Raw genomic sequence first — 13,099 nt, forward strand, 5'->3', positions numbered from 1 at the left:
TGGGGCCAACAGAGCCTTCATTCACCCCAAGTAGTCAGGACGCCTTTGGGGAAGGAAGAAGAAAGAAAGGAAAGAAGAAAGCCGGTTTTGTTGTAGTTGTAGTAAAATTGCTCTAACCCATTCACGCCCCCGTATTTGGTCTGCCTGGTCTGAACAGAGCATAAACTCAGCATGGCGGGCAGGAAAAAGACTTATGATGGAAATACCATCTTGTGTATATATTAAACACAGGCTGGAGTTACAGGGTTTTCACCACTACTTCACAAGCAAACCCTATGTTTTACCATGGGCATTACCATTACAGAAATTTTCTTTTAAAGAAAAGATGACCAGGTTCATTCTAGAACCTGCTTTTGTCATTCATGGCAATGCTACAGATAAATGGGGTCCAGTGGTATTGTTGGAATGGGTATAACTCACATTGAGTCTGAAAGGATGGCAGAAAGTGAAAATTGCTGAACGAATCCTAGGTAGAGAAACTCCTCTGTGAATTTTTGGTTGTCAACAGGCTGTTCCAAGTTTTTTTTTTTTTTCTTAATTGAAAGCAACATGGTACTCCCACCTGAGGGTGATGGGCTGAGTTGTGATTTTCTCCTCATCTGGAAAAGGTGTTTAAACACCGACCGTTGGGTCTCTTCCCCACTTACTGACTCAGCAGGTCTTGGCGGGGAGGGGTTGAGACTGAGAATTTTCATTTCTAACAAGTTCCCAGGCAATGCTGACTGACAGTTGGGGACCTCACTTTGAGAGTCAGCTTAGCAAACAGCAGTTAGGTGCAACTCTGAGGCTGGAAGTTTGAAAAGAGATTTCTGTAGTAGTTTTAGCTTTACTCTCTTTGAAGATTAGACACTAGAGGGCAGTGTGATCCCGGTACATGGAGACAGCCGCTGATGTCACATCAAATCCAAACCACTACATCAAAAACTAATGATGTACTGTATGGTGACTAACACAAGACAATAAAATAATAAAATAAAATAATAAAAAAAAAATCCAGACCTTTGCTTCAGCCCAGGCATCTTTGATTTTTATCTGATTTGTTTATTGACGGTTCACGGAGGAATTTATTATTTTTTTTCCATATAGGAATTTATATGTAGAAAGGTTCTACTGCCAAAAATAAATTTAAAAGTTTGTTCTCTCTCCAGTCCCGTCTTTTTGAAGTCCTAGGGCCTGCTAGCTGGACAGCAGGGGCAATGGGGGTGTGTGATTTTATGTCCCATTATTCAGACAGCTTTAGTACTGAAAGATAAATTGGCTTCTTAGCGTCTGGTATTTCTAAAAGTGTTTGCAATGAACTCAAATTCTATTCATAACAGAAAGAGAGTTTTGAGACCAAATAAGTTCAGAAGCATTGGGTTAAATAAAGTTATATGAGTTCCTTTGCTGGAATGTTCCTCAGAGTCTTTATTTGTACGTTGGAAATCCTTGTGAGGAGGATGTAGAATGCAGGGCCACTACGAGTATTTGGGAAAGAAACACCAATCTGGTCCTAATTCTTCATTTTTCTAGAAGTAGAGACCGGAAGATAACATGGCTGCTGGGTAGCGACAGGGCCTGTCTCTTGAGTGCGGCTCAATGTCCTTGCCACGGGAAATACCTACAGGCCTGCGTGCAATGATAGTGCCCACGTGGGTCAAATGTGCTTCCTGTTTGGGGCCGTGAGTCTTCCTAGCCCACCTGTTGGAATACTCTTCCTCCAGGTGCCTGCAGGCTGCGCCCCATACCTTCATACAGATGGTGCTCCAAGGCCCCTTTCCAGACAGGACTTCTCAGGACACCCTGTCCAAAATGTTTTGTTTTGTTTTTTTCTGTCACTATTGCTTTGTCACCACTTGCTATATATTAATATGCTTAATGGTTTTTGTTCATCTCTTCCTTTTAAAACAGAAGAGCCAGAGACATCTTGGTGTCTACTATATTCATATTCACTAGGTGCTCAATTAACATTTTTTGGATAAATTACCTAGTGCTAGCAAAGTATATAACCTAAGATTGATTATTGTATCAGTCAGGGTTCTCCAGAGAAATAGAATCAATAGGAGTTATATACATTATGGGTTAAAATGGCAAAAACCAGTGTGTTTTATAAAATAGTTCTAATAGGACCCAGATAATCGAAGTGCTATAAGAATTTACAGACAAATTTCCACTTGCATTTCTGGGCTTAAAAGTACAATATTTGACACTTTCTGGTAATTGTTTAAATTTAATGGCATTTTATTTGTATATATCCTGGTATGTTAGAGAGTATTCTTACAGGCTTCAGGAAGTTTGGGTTTAAATGTTATTAAGGTGATGGGTATTTACATTTATCCAAAGGCCTCTCTGAGAAGGAATTCTACCCTGGGTATTACTGCAATTAAGGTAACTGCCTTGGAAAATACTGGCCACTTCTTTATTTCCTATCTTCCGAATCTCACAGGAGTGCTTCTCATGAGCAGACTGACCCGAAACCATACAGGGAAGCAAAGTCAAGCAGATGTTGTCCCATGCAGGAAGGAGGAGGCCCTGAAATGTGGCGACGGTGGTGGGGATGACATCGAGTTGCCAACAGACAGAGAAGCACAGATATTGGTGAGGTTAGCTAACTTAAGATAAAATCCACCCTCCGGAATTTGAGAAACAAGGCAGAGGATCATAGGGTAAGGGAGGGAAAAATGAAACAGATGAAACCAGAGAGGGAGACAAACCATAAGAGACTCTTAATCTAAAGAAACAAACTGAGGGTTACTGGAGTGGAGGGGGGCGGGAGGGATGGGGTGGCTGGGTGATGGACACTGGGGAGGGTATGTGCTATGGTGAGCGCTGTGAATTGTGTAAGACTGATGAACCACAGACCTGTACCCCTGAAACAAATAATACATTGTACGTTAGTAAAAAAGAAAAAAAATTAAAAATAAAAAAATAAAAATAAAAAAAATAAAATGAATAAATTAAAAAAAAGTCCACCCTCTGAGTAGACCTCCCCTGTTCAGCCTCACAGAGCTTATCTTCTCTCCTTGAATCACAAGGTTCCCTCCTGCTCCACGGACCATTGAGGTAATCGAGCAGGGAGTGAGGAGTGCATACGTGTGTGCATGCGTGCGTGCGTGTGTATGTGTGAGTTCGTGAGTGCATGCGTGCATGCGTGTATGTGTATGTGAGTGCGTGCATGTGTGTGTGAGTACGTGTGTGCATGCGTGCGTGCGTGTGTGTGTACGTGAGTGCGTGCGTGTGCGTACGTGAGTGCAGGAGTGCGTGCGTGTGAGTACGTGTGTGCGTGCATGCGTGCGAGTACGTGAGTGCGTGCGTGCGTGTGAGTACGTGAGTGCGTGCGTGTGTGTGTACGTGAGTGCATGCGTGCGTGTGTGAGTACGTGTGTGCATGCGTGTGTGTGAGTACGTGAGTGCGTGCATGCGTGTGTGTGTGAGTACGTGAGTGCATGCGTGCATGCGGTCTTAGATATAAAAGAAACCCCAAAAATAGATGTGATGTGTTAAAGAACTCGTATGTTAGGTACCCAGCTTCTGGTATTCTTAGCTGGAGCAGTGCTGTCTACAGTGAGAGATACAAGTTTCCACAAGTGAGTTCACACTCACTTGCTAGTAACAATCAATGAGTCCTCTGGTAATTTCACTTTGAAAGGAGGTTAGATATAATGTTCAGCATGGAAGATGATGTTCCCTGGAAAAGAGTGAGTAACCTTGGGTGGAATCTCGGCTTTCTGTGGGAGAAGAACTTTGGGAAGGATGACCTTCCCGATGTGGTCATGTTATCCACCACGCTCTCTGCCCCTTCACAAGGTGCACCAACATGAAGATTGGTTTATTTGGAGACCTATTAGATTGATTGTCCTCTTCCTCGAGCTAAAGTAAATACTGATCCAATTTATATCAATAACTTCTTACTTAAGCAGAGTAGGTGGCAATAAAAATCAGAAACAATTACATCAATAAACAGGAATGATGACAATGAAAAATATTTGCTAGTGGTTAAATTGAGATAACTGCTTTCCATTTACTTCTACTTCACAGAAAGTAGGGATTTGCTCTTCCATAAGGAATGCTTTTAGGGTTTTCTAGGTCTTTCTTGTGTAACCGATGAAATGACTGAGGAGCCATAGATGAGCCTTACCTAGAGTCATCTGTTTTCTGTGCTCCTAGAAGCCCACGCTCTTCTTTCATTCATTATATTTCTGTCTAGCCTGACCCTGGGTTGTTTGCACAACTCCATAATTGAACTTGGAGCTGAACTTCAGGTCTTTTCTTCTCCATGACTTTCATGGACCTACAGCTATTTCTACCATCCTGGAGATGTTGAAATTCCTCTGCCCTCTGAATTTTGGTTTGAGAAGACCAGAGTCAACCTAATAGAAGAAACACAATTGCCCACTTGGTGGGGATGGGAGAAGATCCCAGCCTTCTTCGAGAGAGGAGAAGAATAGGCAAAAGTGCTGGGATTGGGCAAGAATATAGAAACGGAGGTGGTGATATTGAGAGAGAAGGGGGATGGAAGTTACTCCTCACAGCTAAGGAGAGTGATAATGCTGCTAGTATTTTCCAGGTTCTTGAGTTCAAATACCAGCTCCATCATTTTGTAGCTGTGATTTTGGGTGTTTACATGTGGTAGTTGATACTGTCCTTGATTCTCCACGCTGCCTCCAGACAATTATTCTCAATCCTTTGGCAGAAAATAAAAATGTTCATTTCTTTGGAACTCTCTTAACTTGACCACTTTGTCATGGTCTAGTTGCTGATATTCACTGACTTGCTCATCTCTCTTCCTCCGTCTTCCAAATCCTTGGCATCAATTCTTCATCCCAAGTCCTGCTATTATCTTACAGTTCTTCAATATCCATCTGAAATGCATGTCATCTTCCCAGTTCCTCAGTCTTCATTTCCAGGGACTCCTTTTTCCATTCTGTCTCAGCTCCCCATTCTCATGGCCACACCCTATTCTCTCTCTAATAAGGGATCTCGTCAACTGGCTCTATCTACAACTACCTCTTCTTGCTTATGTCATCAGCTACCTTGATCGTACCATTCCTTAGCTCCATTGGGATGTCTCTGTTTTGCTTCCAATATCCCAGCCTTCTCCTTTCCTTCTTTCCCTTATAATTTCTACAGTAATCATACGAATGCCCTAAACTCCATTGCCTGTCCATGTTTTGATCACATCTGTGTGGGAAAAAACCTCATCTTAAAGTTTTTTCAGAGTACATTTTTTAGCTGGTGATTTTGCATTCCTGATCTTGTCTATTGGACTCAAAACTGAGTTCTCCACTAGGGCTTTCCCCTTATTCCATGGAGTTCCTAGAGTGCCCTTCCAAGAAGGGGTATTGTAATCTCCTGTATGCAATTTTCAGCTGCTACTCAGAGATCCTCTGGATTCTGATGCACCCCACCCCAAAGCTGAGGACCACTCCGATACCTCCGCACAGACTGCTTTCCCAAAAAGGGACCACCTGAGTGCCAGGTCAGCACACTACCTGGGTTAGTGCTGCACAAGGGGGGTGTGGCAGGGCTACATGGTTTAAAAGACGTATGTATGCACACAAATATCTGAAATTCTTCAGCCCACGGAAGTCTCATCCCCTCCATACCCCCTGGAAGCCCCTGGATAGTCAAATACAACCTGTCTTCTTCTGATACCTCTTCAGTTTGAATAACCACCTGTAAAGATTACTTCTAGTGACCTACTTGAATCCGGCTGTGCCTGTCTGTCCACATTTCCTGAGATTCCAAGTGCTCAGCGTGTACTCCAAGTATGCAATTCTCTATCAAAACCAAATCAATTCTTCCTAACCCATACTATCAACAAGCATGTAAAAATAATACCACTGGTAGGTGCCATTGACCCTAATACCTGCTTAGGCAGGCATTTATATGACATGCTTTCTATGCCTTGTTTTTAATCCTCTGAAAAGTTCACAAAGTAGATATTGTCTCCACTTGGCAGTTGAGAAAGCAGACATTCCGGGAGAGAGAATGTGGCTGGCCGAGGGTCATGCAGTTTAGAATCCAGTTCTGTAAGGATGCAAGGCTTGAACTCTTCTTCTTCTACCTGCTGGGTGGGGCATGCTAGTTTTGTTCCCTTCTCTCATCCCTTTCAAGTTGGTCCATGGTCTTGTTTACTTTCTCCTCTGTCCTTTGCTGGCTACTCCCCAAATTAGAACTGTGTGGCGTACAGCTTAAGGTTGCCATGTAAAATGATGAACATTGAGGTGCATGGGTGGCACAGTTGGTTAAGCATCCGACTCTTGATTTCGGCTCAGGTCGTGGTCTCAGGGGCCTGAGATTGAGCCCCTCCTGCCCACCCCGTGTCCAGCTCCCTGCTTGGCGGGGAGTCTGCTTGAGATTCTCTCTCTCTCCCTCTGCCTCTCCCCCTGTGCACATGAGCATGCTCTCTCTCTCTCTAATAAATAGATAAATCTTAAAAAAAAATTAAAGGATGAGCATCATTAAATGTCACGTATTACCCCAACTGATAATAAATGTAGCATGCATTCTCTTTTTCTTATTGAAGTATAATTGAGATCCGATATCCTATCAGTTTCAGATGTACATCATAATGATTTAATATTTTTAGACATTATGAAATGATCCTCACAGTAAGTGTAGTTACCATCTGTCACCATACAAATTTATTACAATCTTATTAATTATATTCCCTATGCTGTATAATACATTTCCATGGCTTATTTATTTTAAAACTGTAAGTTTGTACCTCTTCATCCTTCCACCTGTTTTGCCCATCTCCAGCCCCTCCTTCTCTATTTATTTTATGTATCTGTGAGTCTGTTTTGTTTTATTTATTTTGTTTTTAGATTCCACATATAAGTGAAATCATACAGCATTTGTTTTTCTATGCTTGACTTATTTCCCTCAGCATAGTACCCTCCAGATCCATCCATGTTGTCGCAAAAGGCAAGATTTCATTCTTTTTATGGCTGAGTAAGGCAGCATGCATCTTTGAAATCAGTTCAGTGGACATTTACAGAAGTTTTCTTTGGATCGTTTAAGCCCCCACAAGCTGTTCCTTGGGCCAAAGAGATCTTGTACTATTTCCTGCTAGTGACATCTACCAGTGTCAGGCTTTCAGTGATGCAGTGCTTCCTGCCCGTCTGTAAAGCCTCCTAAATTGAAAGTTCAGATGGAAGGGGAAGAGCATTCACATTGCAAGCTGGCTCTATCCCGTGAATGCAATGAGGCTTAGACCCCCTTCTTGTCCCTGCTTCCAGAACCTCCTGATCCAGCTGCTGCTGGGGCTGCTTAGCAGAGTTTTGAAGGTTGCTTCAAGGATGCTTTGCCTTTATTGTTACACCTAATAAGTACACAATTTTGAGTAAATGCTGCAGCCCTGTCCAACCCTGGGCAAATTCTAAAAAGCGATGACATTTAAATTATTATTTGACTCACGTACCTTCTCCATAACAAGGAGTAGAAATCAGAATTCTATACAAATTATTATTTTGCTATTGCCCTCTCTATTCTGGCACAATTTTTCCCCCCTCTGGGATGAATAATTTTCCATACTTTATTTTACTCTGTGAAGATGAAGCAAGAGCGGTCCTGTATTTGGTGAAACCAGGGTCTGAAGCAAAAACTAGAAAGGTGTCTTTTCATCAGCTGCTTCCTCCGGCAGATAAGTAAAACGTGTGTGGGCTTACCTTTGTGGAGAGGAGGCTTTACGCAAAAGGAGAGCATTAGTCAGCAAAAAACCCAAAATTCACAAGGTGAGTGCGGCATTCTGTCCTCTGTTCCCCTGGGACGCAAAGCCAGCTGCCATCAGCCGCGATCTCAAAGTTCCGGTCTGTAGGGCAGACCTGTAACACCTGCCGCACATTTTGATTGAGCGATGAAGCACGCCGTGGCACGCCGTGGCACGCTGCAATCCTCGGCAGACAGGAAGGAAGGACCAGAGTTCATTATCACAGAGTAAGGAGGCCTCCGCCTTTGCATCGGCAGAGAATTGATTTCTCCTTGTATTAAACACAAATCACTGCTATCATATTAACAACTGCTTGGAGAAGCTAAGTTTCTGGATTTTCTCAGCGCCTAATTTTGTGAGTGGCCAGAAGACCAGTCAGACACATTCCTGCTGTTACTTGGCTAGCTTCCTATTTTAATCTCGCTCCCCGGGTCTCATCCAAAGTCCAATTTTCTTCCTGGAAACATCTCATCGGGTTGAATTTTTGAGTGCACACACTTGCCTTTCTCTTCCGTGATATTTGACTTTAATTCCTATCTCCAAAGCGTGATGCATTTTCCCCCTTCCATTTCCTTTGAGAAAGTCTCCCTTTCTAGGATCTCCAAAGCAACTTGGTCTCTCAGGAGGAAGATTCAGGCATCTGCCTCCCTGTATGGACACTGTTAATGTGCTGCCCGCATTTGTTCTGCCGTATCACCTACAACCTGTTTTTGAGCCACTTCCTTCCAGACGTTTTCCGCTGGCTCGCGGCCAGCATTTTTCTTCCTCTATGTGGGTGTAGCTCACAGGCTGGCATTCATCCGCCAGCCAGCACTGTGGAATTTATATAATAACCTCGAAGCTCACATGCATGCTTAGTTTAGGTCAGTTGTCCTTATTATCGTTTTGAAAGATAGGAAAGGAAACAAAAAGAAATGACAAGGTTCTCATTTTGTGTTTAGTAGAAGGGAACAGAGTGTGGGATGTGCCTGCCCCCAGATACTCTAGGAATTTGCTGTGGGTACTGTAGCCTCCCCCGACCCCCCAAGATTCATCCCTTAGCTTTCTTTTTTTTCAAATTTAAATTCAATTAGCCAACATATAGTACATCATTAGTTTCAGGTGTAGTGTTCAATAATTCATCAGTTGCGTATAACACCCAGTGCTCCTCCCATCACGTGCCCTCCTTAATGCCCATCCCCCAGTTACCCCATCCCCCCCCCACCTCTGCTCCAGCAACCCTCGGTTTATTTCCTATAGGGGCGCCTGGATGACTCAGTTTGTTAAGAGTCTGCCTTCGGCTCAGGTCATGATCCCGGGGTCCTGGGATCGAGTCCTGCGTCAGGCTCCCTGCTGAGTAGGGAGCCTGCTTCTCCCTCTCCCTCTGCTCCTCTCCCTGCTCATGCTCTGTCCCTCTCTCAAATGAATGAATAAAATCTTTTTAAAAAATCCCTTAGCTTTCTGAGTCACCCTGCCTGTGGAGGAGAAACTCCAATGTGATACTTCTAGTAACAGTGTCTGTCAAGTGGACACAGCTAAGTTCCCTAATATTGTTTTGCCCCCCATACTAGCCTTTTTTTTTTTTTTTTTTTTTTTAATTCTGAAGGTTTGGAGGAGCTAAACTGGTGAAGATAAATTTGTAAATGACTTGCTTCCTGTTGCCCAAAAGGTCGACATTATTTTGGCAACTATGTTTTACAACCTTCTTTGTAACCCACCAATTCCTACAGTGTCCCTAGAATAAACTCTGACTAGAAAGTTACAGACTGACCCTGGGGATACGGTCTACCAAAATGGGACATCTGACAATGGAAATGTAAGCATTTAGTTAAATTTCACATATCTTCACATAAAATAACATTTTAATTTGCTCTTCAGTGTTTAAGCAGGAAAACCACAGTAAATTTAGATAAAGCCAGCATATGTTGTTCTAATCCGGGCCAGGATCGGCTGGAGCAGAAGCTGACTCTAGAGGAAGTAAGGAGAGTTAATTTCTGTTTCTCTGCTGCAAATAGAAAAGGAAGAAGTATGGTTTTTTGAAGGCTTCTGATTAAAAATAAGCTAATTGTAGGAACTAGAACAATGTCTGGTTCATACCAAGCACTGAATTAATTATTAATAAGAGGTGTTACTACTTTAGATGGAATCTCCACTAGGGCAGTTCAAGGTTTTCAGCCTAATACAGACAGTCTCTTCTCCTTTTCCATTAGTGAAATGGCTATAGTTTCCAAAATTCAAAACGTATGCTCTGCAGTGTAATTAGGCAGTATTAAGAGATATTTGAATTGCGACTGTCCTAGAAAAATGCTACTAATGTGGTTTCTCAATCAAAACGCAGGCAGCCCAAGAAAACGTGTATGCCTGGACATCTCACATTTAGAAAAATAATTATTACTATTAATATCAGCCAAGACTTACCGAGCCTTTACTGTGTGCTGGGCACTCTTGGGTACTTGATATACACGTCTTAGCTCATTTAATCCTCACAAAAATCCTATGAAGTAAGACTGCTCTTGTCCCCATTTTATAGATGAGAACACTGGGGTGCAAAAACGTGAAGTAACTTTCCCCGAATCATGCAGTGCACAGGAATATTTTCAGCGGGGCAGGTTGATGGCACGAGCCCAAATCCCCGGAAGCTCCATCAAATACCACATCAGACCATCCCATTCCTTCTTGTATTGTCAGGGAGACAGGAGGTTGGCAAATTCAACGAGCTCTCTTTTCTCAGTTCTGCTTGTTTTTATTCCTTTCTGGACAAGTTCCGCTCTCTGCCTCTCCCGTTCCCGCATCAGAGATTGCCCAGCTCCGTGTCCTCGGAGCCATCTCCCTCCCCGCCAAACTGTCAAGGCGTAGTCCGGACACTGAGGGCTACACCCCGCTGAAGCCAATTTCCTCCGTAAAGTCAAACAGAGACTTGATGTTTGGATCTAGATCTTTTTGAGAATATGGGTGGCAGGGGGGAAAAATACAAGCCAACATCTTCCTTAGAGTGCCATGATCAAAGGAACTTAATTCAGAATTTCTTTAGATTTTTGTGCTCAGTGGCTCAAAGCTCTAGAACCACAGATTTAGAGAAGACTCCCAGGGCACCCTCCCACCTGACACCTAGACACCACCTGAACCCCTCCCCCCGCCTCCAACTCCCCACAGGTGATATTTTTCTGCCTCTGCAAGAGTAAAGGGACACCCAATGGTCAGGTCAGAATGTTGTTGCTTTCGTCTTGCTTTTTTACTTTTCAACTGAATATGAGCTGTTTTGATATGTAGGAAATAATCTATGCATCAGGAAAGGACCAGATGCTGTCGAGACTCTAAAGCACATTTTCCCCAGTTACCTGATTCTAGCTTTTCATTACCAGGTAAGCTATTTTCCAGATCTGGACATTGCAGATATCTAAAAGCAACATGAAATAATTCTTATGGACAAACATGCAAGTGGATTCTGTCCAGTAGAGGGACCGTCTTCCTTCCACGTGGTAAAAACTCTTGTTTCCAGTAAGGATATAAATGAGAAAGAACTCTAGATTCTTTTCTGGATGTTGGAATAAATAATAAGGAAGAGGCCATTTGTCAGGGGTGGGGATGAGAGAAACAGGTAAAGAGGGTCAAAAGGTTAAAAGAAATTAAATAAGTAAAAAATGCGGAAAAATGAGGAAAACCACCCGAAGTGATTCAGCCTGTATTCTGCTATGGCAACAGGGTGCATCTGTCACCTTGGCCAAGCTGAATGGTAAGTGTGGGAAGCAGCCCTGCAAGCTCAGAGCTGCTGGGCAGGCCATGGGCAGGCCATGGCCAGGCCTCGGGCCACCCCTCCCAGACACCTGTCATTTTTCCATGAGATTGGCAGGCATTTCCCTTGGACCTTTCAACACCCACTACCGTGTGTGCCTCTTCCCTAAAGACCCGGTAACCCTGCTTATTTGTCAAATGCGCACCACGTGCCTCTTCACGTGACCATTTCCTCAAACCAGATCTAAATATTTCACCTACATCAAGGGCTAAGTATAGACAAAGGGCAAGTGCAAACAAGCAAGAATCATAACCTTTTTCTACTCAGAAATGGTTACTCTCTTGCCATTTCTGTCCCCTTACTCCTGTTATTTATGAATTCTATTTCTGTTGTTTCCACGAGTCGTTCTACGTACAAAACAAAGCATTTAACGTATTTCTCCATAAGGTGTTCTAACCAGTCAAGAAACCCCACACCTTACAGCAAATCTATGTTTTAATATTAAAAAACCTTTCTCTTTAATGATACCAAATGAAAAAAATTTCTTTTCAAAATACTCTTTTGTCAGGGCGCCTGGGTGGCTCAGCCGTTAAGCATCTGCCTTCGGCTCAGGTCATGATCCCGGGGTCCTGGGATCGAGCCCCACATCGGGTGCCCTGCTCCGCGGGAAGCCTGCTTCTCCCTCTCCCACTGACCCTGCTTGTGTTCCCTCTCTCGCTGTGACCCTCTCTGTAAAATAAATAAATAAAATCTTTAAACAAACAACCAAACCAAAATACTGTTGTCTTCTGCGTTTTTTCCTTTTAATTATAGACGTACATTTAGGTTATTCATGTATATTACAAAAAATGAAAAAAACTTCAGAATGGTTACATGTGAAAAATAAAAATCTCCAGCTCCTTATTCTTCGATGCTAACTTATATCCCAAGAGGCGAAACACTTTCTAAAAGTTAGCATTTCAATTTTGTTATGGGTAATTTATGTGGTGCAAACATCAAAAGCCATGGAAAGATGCCACTCCCTCCCACCCCCCACATTCCTCATTACTCCTTAGCAGGTAATTGTAATTAGTTTTGTTTGTCCTCCCAGAAAAGTTGTATGTGTATATAAGCTGATATAGGTACTTTTCACCTTACTTTTGCACAAATGATGAGCTCCCACATTCATTATTTTGGCATTTGACTTCTCTCCACTTAATAATTTATTTTAGAGCCTTTTATCACTATGTAAGAATCTTCCTCATTTTTTTTAACCAGTTAATATTATTACAAGTGAATATATTGGTGTACCATAATACATTCTCCCTGTTCCCATGTAGCGACATTTAAACAGTTTCCAATCCTTTGTTCTCAGAAACACTACTGTAATGAAAAACATCTGTGTGAGTCATTTTCCAGGCAGGTAGTACATCGGTAGGGTGTATTTCTATGAGAGAAATCTATAGGTGGGATTTGTAATTGTGTGAGTGCGGAGTTTTCCTTCACAGCAATGAAGCTAATTTATATTCCCATCCCCCATCTTTGAGACTGCCCGCTGCCCCTTTCCCAGAGAACCAAGTGTATTGTTACACTTTTGGATTATTTTCTAGTCTGCCAGGTGAAAAATGATATCTCATTGTACTTTAACAAACATTTCCCTCATGAGTTAATTTAAACATCTTCTACATGTCTGAGCCATTTGTATTTCGCTTTCTC

The sequence above is a fragment of the Halichoerus grypus genome, chromosome 4, assembly GCF_964656455.1.
Source record: "Halichoerus grypus chromosome 4, mHalGry1.hap1.1, whole genome shotgun sequence".
In the NCBI taxonomy this organism is placed as follows: domain Eukaryota; kingdom Metazoa; phylum Chordata; class Mammalia; order Carnivora; family Phocidae; genus Halichoerus; species Halichoerus grypus.